This window comes from Hevea brasiliensis, chromosome 17 (assembly GCF_030052815.1).
Source record: "Hevea brasiliensis isolate MT/VB/25A 57/8 chromosome 17, ASM3005281v1, whole genome shotgun sequence".
Classification (NCBI taxonomy): domain Eukaryota; kingdom Viridiplantae; phylum Streptophyta; class Magnoliopsida; order Malpighiales; family Euphorbiaceae; genus Hevea; species Hevea brasiliensis.
This window is the reverse complement of record NC_079509.1, coordinates 13,335,344-13,345,735: the sequence shown is the minus strand read 5'-3', so window position 1 is coordinate 13,345,735 and position 10,392 is coordinate 13,335,344.

The window sequence follows — 10,392 nt, the reverse complement described above, 5'->3', positions numbered from 1 at the left end:
TTAAAATTAATATTTATTTATAATTAATTATGACTTTGCCAGTCTAACCATATTTAATCATCTATATATCTATATACCATATAAATGTGAGAAAGAAAGGGGGAGAACATTTGTATTACCTAAAATATCCATTATAATTTATTAATATGACAATAAAAGACTCAATTTAATTGGTTATTATAAATTAATTTATTTTAAATCCTACTTGTACTTAATGCTACTTAATTAAACTTTTTATTATAATTTTATTAAATTTAATTAACTTTTAAAATCAATATATTTAAATAAAATAAGATTATCCTAAAATTATTTAATTAATAAAGAATATTTTAAAAAAAATTTAATATTTTTAGCATAATTTCCATAATAAGTGTAATAGTCTAATTTGAATACTATATAACCTATTCGCATGTTTTAGTATACATTCAATATGTAAATAATTTTATAATGATTAATTGATTATAATGTATCTTTTGGTAAAAGCATATTTACAATTGGACGAATGAAAAAAATAAAAAAAAAATCAATATTAAATTTTTTTTTGCAATTCTATTAAATTTAATTATTTTTTAAAAATAATATATTTAAAAAATAAATATATATATATATACCTAATATGTTGTTGGTGGTGATAATTCTCTTTTCCATTTTTTAGCTCTATAAATGACCTCAAAGTTGGGTAAAAGATTTAGTGCCTTAATTGAGGTAAGTGGCATAGTTTTTAATAATATTTTGTATGTAATGTTTAAAATGCAAGAAGTTCAATTCTACACCTGATTAATAATATTTCCTGAATAACTGGGAAATTTCATATTATATTATTTTTGCACTGATTTTTTAACTTAAAAATATTGTTATATTAAAATTGGATGCTCTATCTTAATAATTATTTGAATATGTAAAAGATTTTATAATTGTGTAGATCCAAACTTGTAGATCAATGATAACAGAAGAACAATTACATGTAATATTGATACCCATGGAGTGTTTCATGGGTTATAGGTGTTTTATATCTCGCCAAGAAAGCATGGATTTAAAATTAAATCAATAAATATTTGTGTTTCATTTTTTAAATCAGAAAATAAATAATTTTAATATTCTCACTTAAGCAATTTAAAATTGCTTAATTTTTTGTTTATTTTATACATTTATTTTTTAGAAATATAAGTCAGGTTAGAGAAGCTACAAATAACAAAAGAAAAAAGCAATGCAAGTGATATAAGGAGATGACTTGCACTCATTCTTTTATAGTAAGATATATGTATGTATCTTCTAAAGACTACTCTTCTAAAGATGACTGAAAATTATTTATGAAGCTAATCAACTAATAATCAGATGAAATCCTCTAAATTCTATTATATGCTTTTATATTTTATTTTCTGCATGTGCAATATTTTGGCTTAATTCAATTAGCAGGATATTATGAGATGTCAAAAAAAAAAAAATCAATATCTTGGCCTTTGCATTTTTGGACTTAAACATTAGCAAGGCAATTATATGAATCTAATTTTATATTTTAAAATCTAATTCTAACGAATTGATTATTTGCCATAGACGACCAGAAAGGAAACAGAGGCAATATTAATGATTTGACAATGGTTTTCATTTTCTTCGCCTATAATTGCAAGTTACTTCAAAATTTAATTAATTGTTTTGATTGTATTTTAATTTGAATTTAATTAATATGTTAAAAAAATTGTGTAATTTTTAACTATTATTTTTTAATTATTATCCTAAAATAATCATAACATAAAAATAAAATTTATTATCAACAATATATTTTTATAATAAATGATGCTACCAGGAGTTCTAGAGGCCTGGTCCTAATATCACATAAACCTATAAGACAAAAGAGGATGAGGTGGATGGTTTTTTAGCAGGCTACTCTAATGCTCAAGTCAGAGAATTTGATGTGTAAATAATGAAAAAACTGTAATTAGATTTTCGAAAATAAAAAAAGTGCATACTTATTTTTGATTACTTGGTTGATATTTGTAAGCCTTATAAAAAATAATCGTTGCTTCATTTATGAAGATAATCTTGGTTGAATATCCAAGATTATCTCCATAAAATCTGTATTTTTCTTGATTGCTAGCTTGATTATTGCTCGAAACGTGAGATCTGGGCTTTGCTTTATTATTGGCAAGGTCGCTACTCGGTATATCTTTCGTTTATCTTGTTGGGCGAGTAAAGGTTTTATTTAGTCTTATTTTTGTTTGGTTCGTTTGACCTCTTGATCATCTAAAATAGTGTTTAACTTTTTTTTACTACCATGCTAGACATTCACGTGAAATTTTGACTTATTTGACTCAGATTTTAGGCAAGTAGCATCAATAAAATATAATTCTAAATTCTAAATTTTAACTTATTCAATAATTTTATTATTTTTTCAATAGTTATATTTATAATTATAATATCCTTAATTGTTTTTTCTTACCATTATTATTATTATTATATTTAATTATTATAATCATTTATTTATATTAAAACATCTATCATTCAATTTTCATTGTATCATCTTATTATTAGAAAAACTTAATGAATAAATATAAAAGTATGATTAATGAGAGAATTTATAAATTAATTAAATTATTTTTATATTTTTTTAATTTACAGTAAATAATAATTAATAATCTTATTATAAATACTATTATAAAAAATATATATTATACATATATGTATGAAGATGGTTGACTAATAACTTTACCTAAATTGCCCTTCATTTTTAAAATTAATTACAATTATATTTTTATTATTTAAATTAATTTTAAAATTTGTATAAATTTAAAATTTTTAATTTTAGAGTTCATATAAGTTTAAAATTCTTAATTCTTCTTATAATTAGCTTCAGTTAGATATAAAATTTCATAAGAATTAATTAACTAAAATAAAAAATTAAATAAATAATAAATAAATAAATATCATTATTCTATCTATTATTTACAAAATAATATATTTATAGTGATAAATAAATAATTCGTCATCAATAAGGCATATTAATGACAATAATCCATCGCTAATCCATATAAATTCGTCGCTAATATTGTTTTGCGACAAACAAATATGTCGTTAATAATTTTAGCAATTAGTGGCTCTAAACATTATCATCGCTTAGCATGATAATGATCATTATTAAATATTATTTATTTGAAATTTTCTGAATTTTAAAAATTGGGTTTGATTTTCTCAAAATAAGAAATTTCATTAATTTTTAGAAATTAATTTAAATGCCACATAGCAAATCTAAAAATATATTTGGATTCCAAGTATTTTTCTAAGTTTTTTGTAATTTTTTCAGAATTTTATGCCTCATTTTTTGTCCTAGAGCAGAGTAAAAAATTTAATTTTTGGTATCCTAAATTGAATCGATCGAATTGAACCAGATGAGATCAGACCGATCAAATCGGATTGGTTCCTCTTCTTTTTCTTACTCCTTCTCCCACACTCCCGACGTCCCTCCTCTCTCTCTCTCTTTTCTCTCTCCTCTTCCCTCCTCCTTGCTGGCCACCGCCTCCCTTCCCCTCCCTAGCCCCCCAGCCTCCTTCCCCGCCATCAACCGCCCTCCAGATCGCCGGAAAAACTTGCTAAAATCCTCCCCCTTCACCTTGCAATGATTCAACTTCCAAGGCCAAATCCTGCCGATCTGACCACCAATCAGATCTGGTCTTATCCCAAATACCTTCTACTCCTCAAGAGCTTTCTATAGACATCAAGATCACAAATTTTCATTGAGTGGATTGTCTAATTTTAGCCCGAAAAGTTTTAATCCATTTTCACTTTTAGCAAAATGTCTCCCAAATCGGAAACCCCACCAAAATTTTGAGAGTATCGGCGTGCTCCACTCAACGAGAGCTTCGCGGTGATATAAATTTTAAAATTTTTTGACACCAAAAATTCGATGGGTCCCACAGACTTCGCAGTATTTTTTCGGGCTTTAACGAGCTTATTTAATTTTGCAAAAACTACATTCTAACCCCTGATAGTATGGGCTTCGCGTAGGTACTTTCATTTCGCAGAAATTCAACCAGTGCCTAGATCTACAATTTAGGATCAGACAGACAGGCTACTAGAGCTGTTTCAGAATCGGATTGAAATTGCGTTCCTCCCCACCATTTGTAGATGCCCCAGATGCATTCCAAGCATCAGAATTGGCATAGGTAAACCCGAACCTTATGTTTCTTCATTTACCTAGTGTCAGGTTTAGAATAAAAATCTATAAAATATTCGTGGGTAGCTAAAAAATTATAATTCCTTTTGCATTAGCTTTATAATATTGTTAAGGACCGCGGGGTAAAATTTTAGATATTTTAGAACTCGTTTGAATGATTTTATAAAATGTTAGTTTTAGATATTAAAATGTAATTTTTTAATTTTGTGAGTATTCCCTGTTTTGGAGGGCCCAGGAGGGGCCATATGATGTTGATAGGATATGGACTAAGGTGTATAATTTATAAGTATTATTTGAGCCTTTTTGCAAATTGAGTAGGTCCTACATACAAGAAAAACTCTGTCGAATTTTCTACAAAATCTAGGCTATCTTTGACTCTTTTAAAGTTTTATTTTAAGTAAATATTGATCAGTTTGTAATGTAATTATTTAAGTAAGCCGGGCCAACCTTCCCCCTCCGCTCAGCCGCCCCAGTGACTTGTGAATTACTGTGAGTAGATATTGATTTTACTTATAATTTCAATATTATTTTGTATTCAAGGCATGTTCATGCATCACTTATAAATATATGTACATAGTTATTTGCTAGGTATGCCTTGTATTGCATTTGTATTTGATGACATTATTGTGGTTGTTGCTTTATGGCAATCTGAAGCCGCTTATGTGAATTGATGTGCATGTGGTGTGTATATGGATATGAGTAGGACGAGCAGACACGGCTAGAGCTTGACTCGCTGGGACCCGATCCTTATTATGGATAAGTCAAGGTAGGCACGGCTCAAGTTGATCTCGTTGGCCCTCACATTTGGATATTAAGAGAAAGTCCGGCTTTGAGTTGATCTCGCTGGCAGAGATTGAAACTAAGAGAACTGTATAGGGGATCAGCTCTCATATATATTTGTGTGAGTATGGATTTAACACATGGGTATGTGAGTGCTTCAGATTGCCTTTGGTGTGATTATGACTTGACTTGTTTGAATTGTGTAAAGATGTTGTATTTCATTTTTAGGGATTCACTAGACTTAGATAGTTATAAAAATTGTATGTAAAATCAATATCTTACTCTATGTGTCAAATGCTCACTCCTGTTCACTATTTTTTTAAGGCTACAGAAGGAATTTTTTTTGTGACTTACCTACATTCTTCTTCATAGGTCTACTAGTTCCTGTATTTATATTTATGTAAGGGTATTGATTTCTAGAACTCCATATGTGCTAGAAATATTTTATTGATTTGGGGTTGTAAAAGATCATTAATTGAAGTTATAAACTTAATATTATGCATGTATGGTTAAATGGGATGGACATATATTTTGGATGAGAGAGCTAAACTCTCATTTGATTAAATTGATTGACTGAAGATTGTGAGGGTGACCTGAGCTCCCCACATATATCTATATATATATATATATATATATATATATATATATATATATATATATATTTTTTTTTTTTTTTTTTTTTTTTTTGTGATCTCCCCATTGGATGGTCCAGATTATAGTCGGACTCTGTCCAGTTATTTTCTTGAAAATGGGCTCAAAACATGGGTTTTATGGTTGGGCTAGAAAACAGTTAGGCTTACTACAGGTTTTGGAGGCCTTATGCTGGCGCAAGTTCCAGTGCTGGTCTGGCCTATAGTTGGTGCCATAATTGAATCGTATTCCTATAATGCAGTCTCATGGATTAATGGTGAAAATGTTGATATACTATGGAGACTTTATCAAGTTTTTAATGACACTGATAATCTTAAATGAGAGATACCAAACATCTTGTTTCAGTAGTTTCTCCATGAATGCAATTTTGTAGCTGATAGCCTCGCTAAGCAAGGTGTTAATAGAACTATAACAACAACAAATTTTTAAATTATAAATAAAATAAAAAGGAAATATTATATTATTAATATTATAGGATTTATTTAAATTGATTTTATAATAAAGAAAGATAATAATAATAAATAATTTAATTAAAGTTAATTTATTAAATGAGAATAAAATAATTAAATTTTCCTAGATTATATTTATTTTATCATTACTAGAGTTTTATTAAACTTTAACATAATAAAATAATGTTGGACCTAATTGTAAACCTCTAAAAATGAGGGACTAGATATGTAATTAAAAGAAAAAGAAAAAAAAAAACCCAAAAAATTGAAAAACGCAGCAGCCCCCCCCCCCTTTCCTCCTCTCCCGCGCCACCCCTCCCCCTCACCTTCTCCCTCTCGTTTTCCAGTCGGCCGGCAAACACCAGCGCTGGTGGCACTCCCCCACCTCAGGACGGCGTCAGGCAGCGGCAGCCAAAACAGCAGGTGGCAGGGAGGAAGAGAAAGAGAGAGAAGAAAGGGAAGGAAAAAGAAGAGAGAGAGAGAAGTCGGGCCGTTTTTCGGCCGATTCAGCCACCAACACCGGCGATCCAAGCTGCCACCAACTCCCCACGAACCCAGCTCCATTTTTTGACCAGCCATGCCCGGGGAGTTTCTGGCAAGAAACGAAGAGAGAGAAAGAGGAGAGAGAAAGTGACGGTAGTGGCTTTCCGACCACTTTTTCGGTAATCCGACCATCGGATCAGAAATCCGAGGCCACCGATGGACTCAGGACGACGAGATCTTCTAGATAGGACAGGTCATGCTCCGATCGGACACCATTTAAAAAAGACAATAATCGGACGGTCCAAATCGCTGGTGAGATTTTCAAACTTTTTCGATTCCAAAAATTTAAAAATAATTTTATGATAATTATTAAAAAAATTTGAAATTTATTTAGGTGCAATCGTATCGAGGATAGCTCACCGGCTCCGAGACCACATGTTTCAGCTAGATCCGGCTGTCTGGCAGCCTGTCTCAGAACGTGGTCAATATTATAGTCTATCTTAGCATTTTTAGACGTTCTGAATGCGTCCCAGGTGTCAAAATTTACATAGGTAAACTCGAACTCCAAGTTGCTCATTTTCGGCTAATATCGATTTAGAATAAAATTCATAAAATATTCGTGGATGATTAGAAAATTATAATTCCTTTTGCAATACCCTTATAATATTATTAAGGACCGCATGGCAAAATTTTAAAAGTTTTAGAGTTTATTTGGGTAGTTTTTGCAAAAGGGCTAGTTATAGGAGCTAAATTGTAATTTTTTGAATTGTGGTTGTTGACTGTTTGGGTGGGCCCACGAGGAGCCTTGTGATGTGATTGAGTTGTGATTGTGTGATTGGCAGATATAGAAGTGTATTTTGAAACCTTTTGTAAGTTAGGTAGGTCTTAAGTATAGGGGAGATTCTGCCGAATTTTCGGCATGAATTAGGATGTGTTTGCCTCTTTAAAATTTATTTTTATTTGAATTAGCACTAATAAATTCACAATAAAATTATGTAGGTAATCAGGGTCAACTATTTTCCTTTACCCAGCCTCTACAGTTGTCTCTGGTGTACTGTGAGTAAAATATTAATTTTAATTATAATTTCGATATTATTATATGTTCAAGCATAGCCATGCATCACTTATAAATATGTATCTATATAGTTAAACACTAGACACGTTTTATATTGCATTCATAATTGCTAAAGTGCCATAGATGTTGTTTGTGATAATCTGGAGCAGTGTGTGTGCATAGCGTGCGTGAGGTTTATGGAAAGGATGGGTAGACACAGTTTGAGAGACACTCGCTGGGACCTGGTCCTTCGGGGTAGACACGGCTTAAGAGACACTCGCTGAGACCCCGCATTTGGTTTATTAAGCGAAAGTCCGGCTTGAGAGACACTCGCTGGCAGAGGTTGGATTAAGAGGGCTGTATAGGGGATCAGCTCCCATATATGTATTGCTTGACAGTGTTGGGTGTGTGAGTGCTCCAAATTGCCTTTTTGCTGTTATGATATGAAAATTATAACGATGTTGCATTTCACTCCACATGATACATTAGCTTTAGATATTTATAGAGATTATGATTAAAATTGATATTTTACTCTCTGAGTTGAATGCTCACTCCTGTTCATCTATTTTTCCAGGATACAGAAGGATTATTTGTTGTGGCTAACCTGCTCTTCTTCTTCGCAGGTCCATTAATAGTATTTAATATATTTTGTACAATTGAGTTAAATTTTAGACTTCGCATGTAACACCCTAGACAAATCCCACATCGGCAAAACACGGGAGAGATGCTGGGTTTATAAGTTGGCGGTTCGTAACCCCTAGTGACGCATTTTAAAACCGTGAGGGCTTTGGCCCAAAGCGGACAATATCACTAGTGGGTCGGGCCATTACATTTGGTATAAATCAATCAAAATCAATATATATGTGGAAACCCATATATATTTATTATTTATTATTATTTTATTTTAATTAACTAACAATAATTTAATATATTTATAAAAAATATATTTTTTTTTATTTGATGGTCTGCTTATTTATTTTAGATATATATATTATTTTTGAAATTAAATATATATCTGCAATCTGAACAATTCAGTTCAATAATAACTCTCATCACGTTCTCCACCTAACAGAACTCTTGAAATATATATATATACCCTAATCATCTCTTCTGCTAAACTTTGCTCTCAAAACCTGTTTGTCACCTCCTTTTTCTATCAAATACTCTCAACAGGTATTTTCATTATCTTTAAAATTATTGTTATATATGTACATATATATATATATATATATATAATTTACTATTTATAATCTGATGTGCGCAGAGAATCCCTAAATTTTTACTTCTCTATTCATCACCTTCGATTCTGTTTTCAAGGTAAAAATTCTCATTTTTTGTTCAATAATGGGTGAATCTAATTTTATTTTCTTTTCTTGATCTGTTACAACTACTCTAGAAATTTATTTTTTAATCATTGATATTGAATTGGATTGATCATAATTATTATTGGACAATAATTATATATATATATATGTTATTTTATCTTATTATAATTTGATATTTTTCTTTAATATTTTAGGCGTGTAGGAGATTTAAATATTCAATCAGTCAATTGAAATTGTATCTCTTCCATTGAAAATAACTATTGTCTTGGAGGTTCCAGGTGAGTGGTAATTATAGTACATGGTACCGTTTTAGTTCCTTTTAAAATTTTTTAGCATTAAGTTTGTTATTAAATGAAATTTTAAATTAATATTTTAACAATTATTTTATATGTGATTTTCTAGAGTTTTATTTTATTATTGAATTTTATTTCGATTTTGATTAAATAATTGATTTTATCAGCTATCTTTGCATTAGACCCATTAAGATTCTGGGAACAGGCCTTTAATGTATTTATATTGATTAATACTTGACTATAAAATTTACCGATGTAGTACACTGAATTAATTTGAGAATGATTTGATTTCATTGACTCTCTGAAACTATTAAAATACACTATTGGAATTGGACTATCAATTATTATTTGCTATCTAAAATTTTTTTATTGATTTTGATTGATTTGTACAAATTAATTTTCTATTTTGAATTGGTACCTATGCCCAGTATCTGTTTCTGTTATCTGGCCCCTCCGTGTGGACTATCACGATATTAGGTTGCATTGTCGAGTCATGCATCATTGCAGTTTATGGTTTGCATTAGTATCATATGCATTGATATCTGTGAAGGAGGAGGAAGGTATCTAATATCTGGTAGCGCGCTTACCATCTGGCCTTTGGTGATGTAGGGTATCATCACCCTGGTGCACTGTACCATAAAATTTTTATTGAATGAATTTCTTTTATATATATGTTTTATGAAATTATTTTATTAATGATTTTGACAGTATGAGCATGATTTTATTGAATAGAAAATTTATTATGAAATTAATCAAGCGTCTGCCTATTCCTATTCCGTTGTGTGTTATAATTATCATTCATTGAGCATTTAGCTCAAACCACGTTTTCTCTGTCTGTTATCTGTTTCAGATCAGTAGAATTCTGCAGTTGATCCAAATATTCAGTCTATTTTCTGGAGAGGGACAACTTTGATTTGTTCTCATGGTATGCCCAAATTCATGTTTTCTCTGGCTAATAATTATTTTAGTTTATTGAACAGTTTAAGTTTTTATTTGAAATCTGTAGAGACTTCGCAGTTTACTTATAGGATATTTATTATATTTATTCAGCATTTTGTTTATTTGGCTTTTGGCTTTTGTCTTTTTTTTTTTTTTGGATTAGTAAGTGACAATATATTCATTCAAGATACTCTGATAAGGCTTGCATAATTTAAGAATACTTAAATTATGCGTCGGTCACGGTTCAGAA